The 18,680-nt window shown below is 40.8% G+C and overlaps 1 protein-coding gene across 11 annotated transcripts in view; it reads right to left on the reverse strand.

Moving 5' to 3' along the window:
* ADGRL2 (adhesion G protein-coupled receptor L2) overlaps nucleotides 1-18,680 on the reverse strand; it is a 176,118-nt gene that overhangs the window by 148,827 nt on the left and 8,611 nt on the right. For 10 of the 11 annotated variants that reach the window (XM_088060098.1, XM_088060097.1, XM_014250805.2 and 7 more), the window contains exon 1: nucleotides 7,591-7,712. The exons of the other annotated variant lie outside the window; for it this stretch is intronic. The gene's annotated coding sequence lies outside the window, so the exon portion shown is untranslated. Of the gene's footprint in view, nucleotides 1-7,590; nucleotides 7,713-18,680 lie in introns of those variants that run through there. 11 annotated transcript variants of the gene reach the window in all.

An 18,680-nucleotide genomic window follows, 5' to 3' on the forward strand; every position in this document is an offset into this window, starting at 1 on the left:
AAAATAGTGTAATAGTCTAATGAAAGGATGCCTGGAGCAGATTAAAAGAATTCTGCCTACCATCAACACAGACATCGGGAATTTACCAGAGAAATTCAGAGTCAACAGCAGAACTTGTTCACAGAAATATTTCCTTAAAATGTCACTTTATTTAGAAGCAGCGCTGCCTACTGCGAGGGAATTGTTTCTGAACACTGCTCACCCCGGCACAGACTGCAACGCTGTAAAAAATTACAAATATGATACTGGAAGAGAATATATAGAAAAGTGAATTAAAGTCTCCTTCTGGCATGTGATCGCTCTCCACCACTGCAGCAGTGATTTCGCAGTAAGGCTCTCTCTCTCCGCACACCCGAGCCCATCAACAGCAGAGCGAGTCTGATAGTCAGGAACAAGGTCGGTCATCCCCTCCCCAGCTGCCAGAAACAACTTTTAACAGTAATCGGCGTTATTATTCTGTCATCTGGATTCAGAGCAGCAATCGGCGTGAGGTGCCGACTGATGGGAAAACACCAACAGAGGGCACAAAGGAAAGCAGCAGCCCAACCTAAATGAGAGACTGGGGATTTTATCACATCCACAGGCAACCGGATAAACAGAAATACTCTAATTTTCAAAGCATAATTCTGCAGTGATAAATCGTTTTGCTGCTGCTTTGCTGATATTATCTGTTTTTCCAACAGTTGCAGACACAAATGTAAGCGTCCATGAAAGAAAGGGCTGCACCTCTCTAGCAGTGGTGCACACCCAGTGCCTGGCTGCTCCACACTGTCCCCACCACAGGAAGCACCAAAGAAGCCCAAGAAATGGGAAAATTCCCTTCTTTACCATAAAAGGTATGAACACTCCCACACCTATTTATGAATCAAGACATCCCTTATTTAAGTATTAAACACAATCTGCGTAGTATCAGAACTCGGGATCTTAAATAGCGCTCTTCATTCATGTTATTCCATTCCAGCTTTTGTAGCCCATTGCAATCAAGTAACACATCATTAACATGTAAACATAGTGAAAAAACCACTCATCTGTGTTACATTTTGGAAAAACTGCTCCCCCTTTTCCCTATATTGCCTGTTTTACAAAAGGAAGTAACTTTCTTGGGTGATAAACACATTGTAAAACAATGGTAAAGAAAAAAGATTTCAGAGTTATTTAGTTCACCAAAGAACAAGACCAAGATTATACCGTATTTGTATGACAAAATGGCATAAAATGAATCTCTTTTGACAAAAAAAAACCTTCATTAGATTAAAAAGAAAATATTCCTAATTACTGCATCTATGTAAGAAACACAAGTAGCTTCTTATTAGCTCTAACTAGATTTTCTCTGAAGCTAGCTACTCTCACTACTGAAACACAAACACAATGATACTTAAATATTTTTGTGTAAATGTTAGTGTTTATAATGTGCTCCTAAGAGATTAAGATTAGGAAAAAAAATAACTACACAACCAAGACAGGCCCTATTTTTCTCAGCCCATGATCACTTGTCAAGCCATGATTAATGCTGCGCTCTGTAGAGGGAGACATTACATCTAGGCTACAACAGACCTAAATTTTACCCTAAGGCAGAAGTCTGATTTAAACATCTCTATTCAAAGTGACATTTGTCCTCTCTTTTCAACCAGTTTCCTCTGAAATTCCAGTAAACTGACTTTGTGACCTACAAATGGTCCATTGATTCTAACTTGTCGTGTTGCCTGTCCTTGTAGCAAAGTTAGTTTTGGTGACTGAATGAAGCAAGATGCTATGCATTCAAGAAAAACACAGGAGCAGAGTCCATTAGGTGCTCTATTAAATGCTCTGTTGGATAAAAGCAACTAGAATTCATGGCTATAAGGATTCCAGCTTACACAGAAGAGCTAAAGATGAATACTGAGGTCAACATTAAAAATCAGAAAATATTTTTATATTGAGAAGTAACAATGGCCTTCATATTCTGAGGTGATGAGCAAAGATTTTTTTTGTATTACAGACAAGAACATGGCATCGTCAGAGCCAGCCTGAAAAGTAATTACATTTTATCTCTTGCCTTTCACTCTGAAATGTCTGCTAAGGTATTTACATTTGTCTGTTACGAGAACAACAAGTGAAAAAACTAGTTGTTATCACTTATCTCAAGTAAATACTATTTCTCCAGTGAATGGTATTATTCCATCTATTCTATAAAGTTATTGTTAGACCCTCTGATTTATCCGTAACTGCTATTGAAGGAATAAAAATAAGACATGCTTATACCTTATAAAGAAATAGACAAATAGCAGACCTAGACATGTAGAATAGTCAATATCCTTCTTACTGAACATGAAAAATGGCAACATTTGATAATACTAAGCAATTTAGACAGTGCTGGCAAGTTCCTACTAGCCAAGGTAATCTTATTTCTGGTGCTTTTCAGGGTAAATTGATTTTTTTCCTCCTCTTAACTGCTCTGATAATTGAACGAATGTATACAAGTGTGTTGGGATTTTACTGAGCAGACAACACACAAAACATTCCCCAAACATGGAGTATCTTACTCATAAAAAAGGAATTTTTTTGTGGTTAAGCAAACTGTATTTAAGCTTGCTTTGTGCCAGAGTAACAGCATTTTGCTAGAGACTGCACTCTACCTGCAGGTATTGAGCATTGTGGTTGCTTCAGTCAGGCTGCAATGCTTTTTACTATCCCACGTTTCTAAATGATTTGGGTAAATGGCAAGCTAGAGTTGGCTGAATCATTAGAGTACCTCATGAAAATCAGAAAGAAAGAATTCATGACATATGCATATCACATATTCTTTTAAAACCCATAAAATGCTCCATTTAATGTAACAATCCATAACCTGGAGATGCGATGATTCTGAATTTGAAGACTTTTTCCCTTCCTCCTTTTGGAATCAATTTCTAGCTAACTATCAGTTTGCATCTAGAGAATGCTGTCAGATTGTAGCACTCGCTAAGCAAGTGTATTTCTATAACTAAATTGCTGATATTAAGCGGCACAATCTTCCCAGTCCATGCTGTAGAAACACATCTCGTATATTACAGGCTGAAAGAAACACGAACTCCTAGAAAATTATCAATTGAAGAGGGCTTTAAACCTGTCATCTTTCGCCTTTTAAATGAAAAAAGTTAAAAGGAATCACATTTGCTAAATAAAGACTAGAGGTATTTTCTACACCAGGTATATATTCAAATTAAATGACAAGTTACCAATATTCCAGAACCACCTGCTACTTTTATTTTAAAAACTGTTGGAAATAAAATGCAACTATATTTGAAAACTATTTAAATATTAAACATGATTGTTAAGAGTATTGAGAATGGACTTAAAATAAGTTGTCATTTTTCCAGTTTTACAACCATGATGGTTTAAATTTTTTACCTGTTTCAAACTAAGTGTGTTTTTAAAAATAATAGACAGCTTTTAAGTTTAAAAGCAGCACATAAATACTTAAGGAGGTGAATTTCTTGCAGTTTCAAAACACTTTTGTACATCACAAGCATCAATCCTAAAAAATGCTTTGAATGAGTCTGTTTACCATGACATCCTCAAGTAACATGACTGACTACAAATTTCACCAGGCTGTGCTCTGAACTATCTTGGTTCATAACTGACTGGTTGTCCAGCTGTGCATGGATATGAATTCCACTGCACACCAAATGGAGTTTAACTTCTTCACTTGCAGCTGACTAGGTAAAAATCACTATTTGTTACTTCCAGCTCCTATATAATCAGTCATCCACAGATATTCATTCCTTAATGAAAATAAAGAGGAATCATAGAGTGTTTTTTGATATAAAGTGCTACTGGTAGGTTGTCATCAGTATCAGGCATGGCGCAATCCCCAGCAGGAGCCATACTACAAGGTAACATTATTTTCTTACAGGTATGTCAGCATTTGAGGTGGACATCCAATGTGCAAGGACATAAACTTTTAGTCCATATTTCAGTAAAAACTTATGATTGTGTTTCTGTGCTGCCTAGATGTCAAACAATTCTTTCTACTGTATGGTTATTGTGATTTACATGAATTTATGACACACTATCTAGAAATGTATTTCAAATAAAACTTTGATAAATATTTTGCCTAACTGGAAACTTCTCTCTCCAAAACCCGTAAGTGAAAATTATGGACTTTTAAAAAAGCTGTAATTCAAAACTGTAGCTAATTTTCTTCATCGTAACTATTCTCATTTGAAAAATATCTATTCATCAAAATGTCACATCTACCTATCACATTTCCAGAACAAAACCAACCATATTATTACGTACTATTAACCATAAAGACTACAAGTCCTAAGACTATAATACCTTGCTTATTTAAATTTTAAAAAGGTGCTTCCTTACTAGAGACTAGGATTCGTGAGCAACCCCCTTTCCTGACTTTATGCATAAAAAGTGGTAAGAGATAAATAAAACATTGAGAAAGCTTCTGAAGTGATCAAATAAGAACTAACTAAGCACACTTTGGTTTTTTTAAAGCTTTCCTCTTGCTCATTTTAAGACGGGAAACACCCAGAAGCCTGGTGTTAATGTCTCTGCTGATTGTGAAAATTGCAGCAATAAAAACTCCAACTGCTTGTTTTAAATTAAGACTTGCAAGACTACATGTGAGATCTGTATCTTTACATTAGTTTTTATAACATTTGGAAGTTTGGTTGCCTGCTTTGATGTTGGTCTATTAATGAGCAGGGGAGCCAAATGCCAGAAAAAAAAATGTTTACTGGAAATGCTCAAGTCAAAACCTGAAGTAATTGGTTTGTTCTACCCCACATGATTCAACATCCTGATTCCCCCAACTACCAGCTCCCTGAGCTATCTGAATGTCTATGCTTTTTTACTGTTGCCAACACATAGTAACCCACAGTGATTGAAAATGGCAGCTGAAGTGCTGCTGCAGCACATTAATTTTTCTCTAAGTGGTCCAATTTTGTCATCTGAATGTTGAAAATCTTCTTTTTACTACTTTTTTTACTTTTAGAGATTTGTCGAATTTGGGGTTGCCTTCACAGAAACCAGAATGCAGCATTTCCAAGACAATTTTTAGATTATCCCTAATAGCTGAAAGGATAATGCGCTTTCTTTATAGCCCTCTGCATTCAAAGAAGACTAGTTAACAGCAACTTAAGTGTGATAATGGCAATTACATCAATATGTTCCTTTTACACCACCAAAAGGTACTGCTTCAGACAGCTGAAGACATTAGGTAAATAAACTGCTGGAAATTACCCGAAAGTAATTATGTAATTTTAGGACCACTAAATACATCTATTTACAAAAAGCCCAAATAGCCGTGTCCATCTAGGAATAACAATTCTATATAAATTACTTGATCAACTGCAGTGTTTTTTACCAAGACATACCATATATACTCAGTTCCTTCGTTACATGAAAGGAAATTGAAGCCTGAAATTGAATATCCTACTCTAAAGGTACATCACTTTCATGGCAGTAAAAGAAACACCCCCCAAATGGTGAGCCAGAAGGAAAAAAAAATATATATATATAAAACAAACAAACCCCATCAACAACAGACCAAATGCTACATATCAATGACTTAAAGCAACTTTTTAAAAACACAAAATACATGTTTTAGTATCTGTATCATTCAAGTAAAAGGTTTGGAAAGAAGCAATAGGCAAGGAAAATTTAGGAAGTTTTTTTTTTTGCCAGAGGTATAAACCAGAATACAGTTCCCAAGAAACATCTGGTCCCTGGAAAAGGTCCCAACTTATTGATGGATAACTGGATTTTGCTTGGCTTTTGGGTTGCTGGATTATGAATATTGATTTGCAAAGGTAATAAAAGGGTAGGCCAGGCCACATCCCCATTCAAACTCAAGAAAATAGTAACAAAAGAATAAAAAACTATGAACATGTAGTCTCATAAAACAACTTGCAATGAGATAAATGTTCTACACAGCCACCAAAACAGCACTCCTGCCATAGCAGGTTTCAAATTATTTATTATAGGGTAATACTAACCACAAATTAGGTTATCTTAGTAAACACAGTATCGCTGATTAAATGAGATTACAAGAATTACTCATTTTCACTTTTTCTAAAATGAAAAGGAAATGGAAGCATATGGCCGGTGGTGATCAAAACTTCTTTTAAAACTCTCCATAAAAATATCTATTATTCCAGCCTACCCACCCATTAAGGAAGGAAGCATATTTGTTTCAAAGGCCTGGAACCGAGAGGTCTTTTATTACAAGATTTCATTTGTTTTCTGAACTAATTAGAAGGTCTTCCCCATTCATCCCTCCACGCAGTAGCGTGTAGGCCATACCCAGAGCGCGGGAGAAAGGGCTTTCTAAATCCCCCTCCCAGAGAGGAGGAATCAGAAACCACGCCACAGTGCCTGTCATAAAAGGTCACTTTTTTTGCTCGGAACAAACCATTAATCAATAGAGTGTAATTGTCCGAGCGTTCGCAAGGGCTCTGCAGCGGAGGGACCTTATTTTTCACTCGCATAATTGCAAAACAGCTAAAGTTCAGAAACATAACCCAAATCCACCTCCCCATTTTACCCCTTTACAATTCCCACTGCCCTTTGGGCCTCTTCTTGGAAGCAAATGGAAGACAAGCTGAAGTTTTCTCAATTGAGCCGGAGCTAAGAAACCTTTGATATGCTAATACCCTCCTTCAAACGGTAAGAATTCACACTTGCATTAATTCAAACAATTTCTGCAGAATGATGCGAAATGGCACCTCTTTTCGTGGCAAGCAACAAAAGGAGGGAGCCGGGGCGTCTGAGGAAACCAAACAGCAGAACATTTGTTCCGCAGGATTCCTTCCGTCGCGCACAGGGGCATTTCTGGGCAAAGAAAACACACCTGAGCACCAGCAGAGCTCTTTACTTTCTGACAAACCGCGCTCAAATCCCAGCAGGGCCGGCGCAGACTAACAACAAGATGTTATTTTTAGAGCCAGACACAGCAACGGTGCCTCATGACACACTGTTTTCTGTCTCCAGATGGCCCCAGATTTCTACATGTGAAAATAAATAGAAATAAAATGAAAAAAAAAAAATAAATAAATAAAAAAGAAAGGAAAAAGTTGCTCTCGCCCCACAGCCGACAAAGGGTAATTTATTCTTCTTCCCACAGCCACCCCCCACCTCGCACGGGCTGGGAGCCGGGCGCTCGGCAGAGTTCCACAAATAAACCCGCAACAGGTAATTATTTAGCGAACGGATGGAACTTTGCGCGCTGCGCGGAGCACCGGGCCTGCTGGGCGGGCGGACCCCGGCCCGCAGCCCCCGCGGCGGGGCGGCAGCGGCGGCGGCGGGGGCTCGGGACCGCTCTGGCAGGAGCATTTTGCCGCCGCGGCTGCCGCAGGTCCCTCCGCAGGGCGCGGGGGGGCGGCGGCGGAGCGCGGCCGTTCCGCGCGGGGGGGGGGCGGCCGAGCGGGGCGGCGGCGGCGCCGCGCCCAGAGCCGCGGGCTCACCGAGGGGCGCATCGCTCCGCCGGCCGCGGCCCCGCGGCAGCGGCAGGCGAGGCGGACCCTAAAGTAAGTGCATCCCTGCCGGCGGCTCGGCAGGGGAACGTCCAGAAGTCAGGGAACGCGCGGCGAGGCTGCGGCGCGGGGCTCCGCTTACCTACGTCTGGGAGCCGAAGGCGGGCCGGGGTCTGTGTCCCCGGCGGGACCCGCGGTCCGGGTCAGCCCGGCGAGCGCGGGGCTGCGGGAGATCGCGGCGGAGTTAGTCCCGGGGCCCCGGCGGCGGCGCGGGAGCGGGCGGGCGGGCGGTGGGCTGGGGCGCCAGCGGGCGGCAGCCGGCGCTGCGGCTCGGAGGGCTGGGGCAGCGCAGAGCAGGGGCGGCTTCTTCTCCACGCAGCCGGCCGGGAGGATCTTCTGGGTCTAAGTCAACATTTTCCTGCACTTCCCCACACTCCGCTCCGCAGCAAACGCGCGATGCAGCCAGGCTCCCGCACGCACGCACACGAGAAATAAATTCAATTAAAAAAAAAAAAAAAAAAAAAAAAAAAGAGCCGAAATGGAGAGGAGGACGGGCGCAGTGCAGTGTGTGTGCCCAGCCTCAGGAGTCCCTTCTGTGAGGCGATCAGGAGACGATACCAGCAGCTGGGGCAGCGGGGAACAACTCGAATGTTACAATGGACCCCCTCCTCCGTGTCTCTGTCGCTCGCACCGACCGGATTCACATCTCCCGGGATGACATTCTGGCCTCTGGCGGAGTGCGGGGCCGGCCCTTCCTCGGATTTTCTCCTCTTCCTCCCTGTGCTGCTGCCCCGCCAACGACTGGAGATCGGGCGCCGGGCGCTGAGCGAGAAACGCGCGCGGTAATGGGAAAAACGCAATACATACACACCAAAAAAAAAAAAAATCCCAATGAATGTATGGCAGCCTCTCCGTGCTCGAGCACCGCTCCGTCTGCGGCTGGGGAGCGCCAAGTCCTGACACGGACTCTCCGCCGGCTCTGAACTGGAGTCACCTCCAGCCTCCTCCCCCTCCAATCTCCACCCCTTCTCCCTGCGCTCCCACCCCTGGGCTCAGCTAATCATATAAACATATTATCACGTAGAGCGGCATCGGCGAAGGACAAAAATCTCTCCCTTCCTGTCTTTTTTTCAGTTCCCCCCCCGCCCTTCATTCATTTGGTGGGGGGGGCTGAAGGCTAATAGCGGCCGCTCGGCACCAGAGGCCGCGCAGACCGGCTGAGCGCTGGCGCTGCCCGCGCCGCTGCCGCGGATGCCGAGGGGCGCGCACCGCCGCGGGGCCGCTCGCCCGCCGCCGCGGAGCCGCTGGGCGCCCCTGCCCGGCGCCTCGGGCCCCGGCGCTGGCCGGGCCCGGGGCCTGGGCCCTGCCGCCGCCCCCTCCCTCTGCCTTCCCGGCGGCTGCAGGCGCGCAGGCCGGCCGGCCGGAGGCGTCCCCGCCGCACCTTCGTGCCCGTTCCCGACCGCGCGGCGATGCCGCGCACCCCGCCTGGTGCGGGGGCCCGGGCGGCGCTGCCCGGACGGCTGGGCTCGCCGCGCCGGGGCGGCTCTCCGCGCCGCAGCGCCTGTCCCCCGCCTCCCCTTCCCCGGCATCACCCAAAAATCGTTCACCGGCTGGGCGAGCAGCGAGAGAGGGCAGGCGGGGCCCCGGCACCCCAGCGCCTGCACGGCTCCGCTGGTCCTTTCCTTCGCTCCCTCGCACTGACATGGCCCGGCTTCTGCCCGGCAGGGACGGCGCGCCGAGGCACAGAGATGCGTTAGGGAAAACATGTCAGGGCAGGGTAAACAGCACTTGGAAACGATTTAAAGGATACTCAGTTGACTCACTGCTGTGCTCGGATGCAAAACCCAGTCTAGTAGTGTTGTTGCATTCTCCCAAAAATCTGCTCTCGGAAACCAGGTCTGGGATTGTAGGGTTTGGGTTTCTCCTCTGTAGGGACGCAACACACGGAGAATCCGCTCTGACCTTTCAGGATGTGCCACACGGGCAATTCCCGGCTCTCAAGGTCAGGGAGAAGCAGCTGGGCATTAGCGAGGGCCGGTGCCAGCGGGGAGCGAGGGCCGTGCGCGCGTCCCAAGCTCCGCGCCCGCCCGGGGCTGCGGTGGCCAGAGGGAGCGACAGCCGCGGTCAAAGCAGCTCAGACTTGACCTGATAACTGGCCCCTCTGCCCCCTCCCTTTGTTTGGGGGTTTTAGCCATCCCCTCCCTCGCAGCAGCACTGAAATGAAATCCTCTCAACTGCCTCGACTCACGAAATCGCATGTACTAGGCAGGACCACTTGGGGCTTGACCAACTGCTTTAGGTCCAACGCGCTTTGACAATCCAGAGTACAACAGCCACGCCACACCAGAGAATCAGAATCATTACCTTTGTTAATAGGAATGATTTATTTTTTTACTTAATCATCTTGATGTCTTTGCATACCTGCACAATTAGTGTTTAAAAATCATAGGATGTATTGAGAAAAACGTGACGTTAAAAAGAGACTGGATCTTGAAGACCTTGCAATATGGAGTAGTGAGAACCATAGAACTGATCCAGGGCTCTTCAAAACTACATTAAACTTTCGACAATCTTGGGGGTGAATATCATCTAGAAGTCACTGAAATATGAACATGCCATAGCCATGCTGACCTTCCTCAGTTCAGGGTGTCTGTCCAGCGGACTGGGAGTGGAAGAACAATCTCAAGCTTTTAGAACCAAAGGAGGTGTTCTTCCATAGTGAGCAGCTCACCTTCCTGAGGCTGATTTCAACTGGGTTAAATCTGCAAAATGCCTCAAACAGAATGGAAGGAGAGATCATCTGTCTATGTAACAGTTTTGTACCTACTATATATACAGTTAAAAGTAGGGGTTTCTATGAGAGCAACATATAGCAAAAGAGCAGTCTCTATTAAGTTCTTGGTGTATTCTTAATATAGCCAATTGCCCTTTCTTGCTATCCTTATAAACACCTGTATAAATCCTAAATAACCCCTTATGCATTTCTAATGGAATTAAATTATACAGTCATTTTAATGTATTTAATTAGAAGCTGACTTTCATTGAAAGGATTGACTTGCTATGACTTTACCAAAGTCTGTCTTCCTTCCTTCCTTCCTTCCTTCCTTCCTTCCTTCCTTCCTTCCTTCCTTCCTTCCTTCCTTCCTTCCTTCCTTCCTTCCTTCCTTCCTTCCTTCCTTCCTTCCTTCCTTCCTTCCTTCCTTCCTACCTTCCCTCCCTTCTTCCTTCCTTCCTTCCTTCCTTCCTTCCTTCCTTCCTTCCTTCCTTCCTTCCTTCCTTCCTTCCTTCCTTCCTTCCTTCCTTCCTTCCTTCCTTCCTTCCTTCCTTCCTTCCTTCCTTCCTTCCTTCCTTCCTTCCTCCCTTCCTCCCTTCCTCCCTTCCTCCCTTCCTCCCTCCCTCCCTCCCTCCCTCCCTCCCTCCCTCCCTTCCTCCCTTCCTCCCTTCCTCCCTTCCTTCCGCCACTTCCTTCCTTCCTTCCGCCACTTCCTTCCTTCCTTCCGCCACTTCCTTCCGCCACTTCCTTCCTTCCTTCCGCCACTTCCTTCCTTCCGCCACTTCCTTCCTTCCGCCACTTCCTTCCGCCACTTCCTTCCTTCCTTCCTTCCTTCCGCCACTTCCTTCCGCCACTTCCTTCCTTCCTTCCGCCACTTCCTTCCTTCCTTCCGCCACTTCCTTCCTTCCGCCACTTCCTTCCTTCCTTCCTTCCGCCACTTCCTTCCTTCCTCCCTCCCTCCCTCCCTCCCTCCCTCCTCAGATAAGCAGTGATACCCCTGAGCTAACAGACTTTTGCTTAGTTGATGAGAACAGCATTTAGCCAGAAAACTGTTGATAATACAAGAATTATCTGGGGTTGATGTTTTTCCTTTGAGAAGACATGAGAGAGAGTTCTTCTGTTTGCAACAACAAAAAAAAAAGTCTGTTGGGTTCTCTAATTTTTTTTTCTGCCCACAGAAAGATTGAAAAGAACTGCAGAACTAGGCTTTGTGCTAATATTTGCAGAAGTCAAAGTGAATTCACCTATGTGGATTCAAATGTAGGACTGAAGTTCATTTTCCCTCTTTTCATCAAAAACTTCTGGAATCATATTTCTTCCTACATGCAGAGATGGAGTTTTACAACTCTTTTACAATGGAAAGCTGTAAAACTGAGTTTTAAACAATTGCTAAAAATGCAGAGACCATTTAGCATTTGTTTCAAAAACATGTTTCCATTAATCCTTATTAAAACTGCATTAAGATATAAGAATACCTGGCAGAGGTGTATATTATTTTGGCAAGTATAATACTGTTATTCAAATGATTAATTTTACTTCACATGAATCAGCATATGTTTCTTTAAAAGAAAAATTGTACACACATGTACCCATGGCATACTTAAATCTGACCCCTTAGTTTTTACTCAGACACAATTATTGCCAGATTTGAATATTAATATGTAAAATTAATTATAACAAGTTCCTTTCCACCGTTATGACTTCCTACTATTTGCTTTTTGACATATCCCTATAAAATATGAATCTTATTCCACAGAGACTCCAAAACTAAGTACAGACAAATAGATTTTCCTTAAATTCTTGCCTTGTTGCAACAGTGCAAAATATCTAGCTTGAAAACACAAGAAAAAATGTTATATTTTTATCAAAATAATTTGCAATATTTTATCCCCAGTCTTTAACTAATGTTAAATTTATAACATTTCATGTTAAGGTGTATATTCTGTATGCATTCTCTCCAGTTACTTTCATGAATCTGCTGGATGATTGAAAACTAAAAGCAAATTCATATTTTTTAAAAAAATATTTTTGACATAAATAAAAATTTATTTTAAATATTTTAAATATATTTTAAAATAATCACAAGAATTGTGTATCAATTAGCATTTTCAGGGAATATGTATAGGACAGTAACGACTGGAAAAGATTGACCTGCCAGCTGTATGCTTGAAAGAGATGCATCTGCAAAAGGTGATTTAACTTGTGGCAAAAATTGGTCAAATTATGATGTCTGTAATATGATCTTACAGGCTGCTCTAGCTTTTTCTTTTTTTCTTTTTCTTGGTCATATAATTGCATTTTATATCTGCCTACTCTTAAAAAGGTTAATTTGAAATGTTTCAATACCTTGATAAATAATATTTTGTATTGCCCTAAGTATCAGTTCCCCCATGAGTAATGGTTTACACAGATTTTATGCAGCCTACTTTTTTATTAGTGGAGTTTTATGACTGAACTTTAAATACTAGCGACTGACATTTCCTCTTATCTGTCTGTACTCCTGTGAATAACGTATCAATGAACCTGTAATTAGATGTAATGTTGGCAAAGACTGACAGAAGAGGTAGTAAATATATGTATGCATTAACATCAGCTAAAATTGGTGCACTGCTATAAAGACACAGTTTAATTGCTATGATGTAAAGACTTTGTTTTGGTTTTTTTTTCCCATGGAAAAGTAACAAACCATTAACTAATTTTACCGTTTCAACATAAAACAGAAATGAGAAAATTTTGCTTGTTTTGTTTAGGAAAATCTCCAATTAATTTTGCAGGCAAATTTATATAAATAAACTGTGAATGGTACGACCCATAATAGGAAATATCCAACGTATTACCTTAAAAATTTGGAAATATATCATGACAATTACCGGTCTTTTAAACTAAGTAATTGATTTTAGTGTCACTTGGGGAAAAAAAATTAAACCCATCAATAAAATAGGAGAATTCTGCAGCTGTTCCTAACAAATAAATGTAATATGAATTTGCATTTTGCATAGTTTACTTCAGCAATCAATTTTAATGACTCATAATCTATACCATTATTTAAGAAATGACAAAATCATTGACTTACACATAACACTTGCTAATTGTTTTTAAAAATAAATTCTACACATGACTAAGGAAACACCCATTTCCACTTGCTTTATGTTAAATCAACATCTAACCACTCATGGTGATTTCATTCAAAGAAAACAGAAGGAACACATTAGCTGTGTGGTTAAAGAGATTGATGGGCTTCAAACATTTTAACCATGGATGGTTTTTTTCCAACTGTAGAGACGCATGTTTTTAATTTAAATAGCTTCAAGAAAATGAAGATCATTTTATTCAACAAAGCTGGTTTTTCTTGTTTCATAGAAATTAATTTAATTTTGTTTAATTAAGTAATATTAGAAACAACCTTTTTCAGAGAAAATGCAGCTATGAAACAAAAGCATGTGTATGCCAGATTAACTCGTATTCTGAAACAGAATTTTTGTTTCACATTAATAAATTAGAAGAGATCAACATGATCTCTGCCAGTGAATTCAGATGCAGTTTTTATGCAGTATTTTTCAGTTACCTCTCCACTCTCTGAGGTAAATTTTGGGGAGCAGTGGAGCAAAATTTTACTGAAGAAATACATTCCTTTTTAATTCAGGTATTTTGGGTGTATGTTGGTGAAGAAAAGTTTAGAGATTAATGCTGCAGGCATTTACAAAGGCCAAAGAGTTTTCAAGACTAAGCTGTTAGGAGTAACATAGCAGGACACATTTAAAAAGAAATGAATACAATTCCCTGTTTTCATATGAAAAGCTCAGCACTGAAGCTTAAATGATCATACCAGGAAAGGAACTGTAGTGCTGAGCTTTTAGGGAAAGAGATATGTCATGAGATCCCAATTCTCCAAATAGGTTTGCACATTCTAAGTTCCCTTTTCTCCAACTGCTATATCTGTATAGGCACACGTTCTGCATTTGGGCAGCAAAAAAATGTTTTGTTTTAGTTTTTTTAAGGAGAGAAGCCCAAGAGAATACTAAGAAATTAAATAGATTTTTCTATTTAAAATAAATGTAATTTTGCCTGACAGGCAGGGAGCTCCTTCTTGTCCTTCCCCTTACACAACTGTATTATACAATTTGTCATGACTTTGCTCAATCTCTGTAATTTGCAGTGAGAAAAGTACCCCATGACTCAGACTGGCATGTGTGGTGGTCTCAGCATGTTCTCACCATCTCTTCTTACCTCTTGCAACCCTCCTGCTCAATATAAAAGAATGGCAATAATTTGTTTTATCAAATTCCAGTTGCAACTGGACTCCAATCTAGAACTTATATTTATTACATAGTGCTTTTAAGTATCATATTACTTAGGTTTCTGGCTGCTCTTCCGTTGCTTCTGTACACAAAATGAAAGGTAATGCAGAACAGATAAACAAAGAACTCAAAGGTAAACCAATTAATTTGCAAATGTGAATCCATGAAGGCTTTTATCTTCTTACCCTCGCTAAATCTGCACTGTTAAAATCCATATTCTTGATGGAACAGACCAAGATTTCAGGAGATGTGCACAGCTTTACAAACCCATAAAGATTTAGATGCCTGCATAGGGGGTAAGATTAAATTTACGTTCTTGAGAAGTTATGGGATAAAATACATCAAATTCTTGGACCACCAACCAGAACTGAGGTTTCCCCGTTTTGGCTAATTGCTCGAATCACTAAGCTACAGAGTCATGTTCCCTCTGGTGTTCTCACTTTCTAGCCCAGTGAATCACGAATCATTTTCTGCCTGGTGCAAGACTTCAACAGGAGTGGAGAATATTTCCATCTCCAGTCAGGCTGTGGGTTAGAGAATTGTTTAGCTGGCAAGAAATGTGTATTTGAAACCCTTCAAGCAGAGGAGAGAACTGACCCTGTTCAAACACTGGACAAGTCTCCAACTGCTAGTTGTACAATAAAGTTGTACAATAAAACCTTTAAAAAAAAAAGAGATGACTGCTGCTGGGTCTAGTGGCAGACTAACTGCATTCATGGGTGTCAGATGCTCTTAGCGTTTGACTGTCACCTTTAACTGCTCAGCTTTGTTTCACACAGAGCCTTAGCAATAATATAGGTGCAGAGCTCCTCAGTCCAGTTTATCTTGACTGAAGCAGTATTTGGCATGATGAGTATTACAGCTGCGGGAAAATTTGATATAAAAAACATGGAAGTGCCTGTTGAACCGAGACATCTTCCCCAGGTAGGGAGCATTTAAGCAGAGTAGTCTTTAAACTTAATGGCTTAAATTCTTTCCATGTTTCTCTCTAGGAGTCAAGTTGCAGAAATTCTATACATTGCCTACATGAAAACCTGGTCCATAGTCATAATAATCAAGTTGAGAGATACGGTAATAGGTTATGAACAGGAAAGGACAGGGTGCTCACAATCAATCATGAACAGAAAAGAACCTCCCACTGGGACTTCCTCACCTCATGATTGCAACTTTCAAGTTTCCCTTACCAAAAGACACGGCATGAGAGCCATATTTGCTTCCAAACTTGCGTATCTCAGCTCTCTTTTGCTGTTTTCCCCGTGTCTCAATATGTGTCATTCTGTTAGACCAAATATTTAATTTTTAATTTAGAATTTTCAATTGGTAGCTTTAATCAAGGCAATGTTAGTTGTGATTTACATACAGTTATCTGGTTCTTCCCATCAGTTCCTTATGCCAGTCTGGAAGTGCTTTAACCTTACTTGATTGGTTATGCTTGCTTTGATTTTGTTATGTGGTTTAACACAAGGACTTGGTACCTTATATTTTTTTATAAGATTATATTTTTTCCTCTTGTTACTGATTGCCATTGAAATGGTCAAAGTTATGTGATTGGCTCCCTCTGGAGCAGATACCAGAGATGCATCATGGATCATTGGTCAGAGAGCCTAGACACAGCAGCAAGTTCAGTCTCCCTCCCCTCCCCATCAGCTTTGCACAGGATTTGCTTTGCAATCCATCTCAGCTGACACGAGCAAAGCATGGAGAGGGAGACCCAGATTTGTTTCCAGGCTTACATCTCCTCGTTCACATTTTGTTGTGCTTGTGTTACATTGCCAGGTGTAACTCTGGCAGCTGTAAAGAATAGTCATTTTCCTTCACCGAAACCGCCTATAAAAGCCTCTGCTTCGGTAATGATTTGTTATATATTACAAACACCTGCAGCATAGCGAATTAATATCACTAAGTATAGGGATCAAAGATATTCCACCTTTTTTTTCTTTAATTAAATGATCATTTACTTTTGACAGACCTCAATGTTTTTGACAAATAGACTTGAATCTGATTGAAGGTATGGCTACGCCTTCCTAAAAACACTGCAGTCAAAGAATGACATTAGTACCATGCTCCTGTTTTGAGGAACATCGATTGACTGCTTAGTACTACTACTAAGCTAACAGTAAATAATAAAATGTATTCAGTAATTAATTAAGATGCTATTCCTCACTGTGAGCACTGGCTTCTGTTTCTTGATTATTCAGCACCAAAATACCATCTTTTTGTATTATATTTGGTAAATCATAGTACTACATTTAATATATCATTAAAACAAGACACTTTTATGACACGCTTGGAAAGGAAAGTGATAACACCATATGCATTTACACAGGAATGGCAGAATTTTCTGCATATGCAAGCACTGAATATTACTGAAGAATAAACCTCAAATTTGCATTGCACCATGTAGGTACCCAGTTTTGCTTTTTGGTTTTCTCTTCCTGTTGCTTCTCTATATGGCTATGTCAGTTTAATTTGCTTTCATCAGAATTTTTGTTGACTGTAAAATTAATGTGCAAATTTCCTATCAGTTGTATATATTAATATAATTCCCTCTCAAATACAGTTCATTGAAATTAGCACTGGTATAAGGTGGGATACATATTCATACAGTTATTTATATAAATCCCATTCAGCTTTATGCACCCTAAGCTTTAAGACAAAGCATCTACTACTGCAGGTAATTTTAGCACATAAGTGGCATCTGACTTCCCAAAGATTGGATGTCTTTTAATATAGAGATTATTTGAAGGGAAAAAATCTGTTAGAAATTATATTTGTAACGTAATTTTTATACATAAAAACTGCTGTCTTTACAACAAAAAAATGTTGAAAATACTGATGTGTTTCTCCAACAAATCACACACAATTGGTTCTTTTCAAATTACATAAATTGTGCATGATGCCTCATTTGTGACATAGTGTAAGATATTAATAAATTAAAACTTTTCAGTAAGAACTTTATTATGAAGCAGTTTATATGACAGAGTACACACTAGACCAAAAAGCAAGTTTTGTAAAAATAAGTAGGTACAGGGAATTGATTTATGCAGCACAGCATTTTTATCAGTTCTAATGTCAAAAATATCTTTAAAATCAGTTGCAATATGTATATTGATCAGCAGACTATCTACCAGGATTTAGAATGCAAACTATAAGAAAAGCCATTAGGTCATTATCTATATAAGTTTAGGGAATTCAGGCACTATCTATTCCTTGTTATGAAAGGCATTTGCTAAAAATACAAACTGGAATCTACTACGTGCAGGTGCAGATTCTACTTAGCAATGCAGCTCTGTTTGTGTAAGTTTTCCCTGGTAAACAGAGGAGCTGCAAGGTCACAGAACAGACAATGGCACATCTCTTAGGAACTTAGGCTTTACTGTACAGACTTGCAGTTTTTATATTTCCCTGAGCATAATGCTGCAACACGTGACTTACAGCAGTCTCTATTTTTCACAATTTTCCAGTTAATGAAAGTAATGTTTAAATACTCTGAAGTTAGATTATTAACTTCTACAAAATAGAAACAGATGTGTGTCTCAGTATGCCATTAAATTTATGATTTACATAGTATTCTTGAATACAGCTGAGCAGAGGCCAATGATTCTAATTTGCTCTAGATTTACAATAACCTGATCTGGTTTTTGTAAGTACTGAAACACTTTAAACAAAATTAGAAAGCCGTTGTGCTTTGTGTGATTAAAGATGCAATTCCCTTTGGGGTAATGAGAAGAGTTAGAACATGTTTCTTTCTTTATGGATGTTTCTATTATAAACACGAGAACCATATATTATGTATTTTTGTTACTATTTCCTTGCTTTTAATTATAAAATAAACTGATTGAGTTGTACTGGAGTTACAATGAAACAATGCCAAAATCTAGCTAAAAAATGCATACTGAGGTTCATAAAAAAATCCTTAAAATTCTTCTGAGGGCCTTAAGATCTTGTTAGAAAAATACTAGTTCCTTACAGCTTGCAGAATCCAAAACATCTCTGTGATTTAAAACTAAGCAGTTTAAAGGAATTATTTAAAAAGCTAACACATTTCTCAGCTTATCACACATACTATGTTAAGGCACAGCATTTTACAGGACAGAGTTTCTGTGTATCCACAGCATTTTACATCTGGAGATACAGATTCAGTGTATCTAATGGCAGAAA

The sequence above is a fragment of the Pseudopodoces humilis genome, chromosome 10 (genome assembly GCF_049639895.1).
Source record: "Pseudopodoces humilis isolate 2021_Gansu_Grassland_sample_001 chromosome 10, ASM4963989v1, whole genome shotgun sequence".
NCBI lineage: Eukaryota > Metazoa > Chordata > Aves > Passeriformes > Paridae > Pseudopodoces > Pseudopodoces humilis.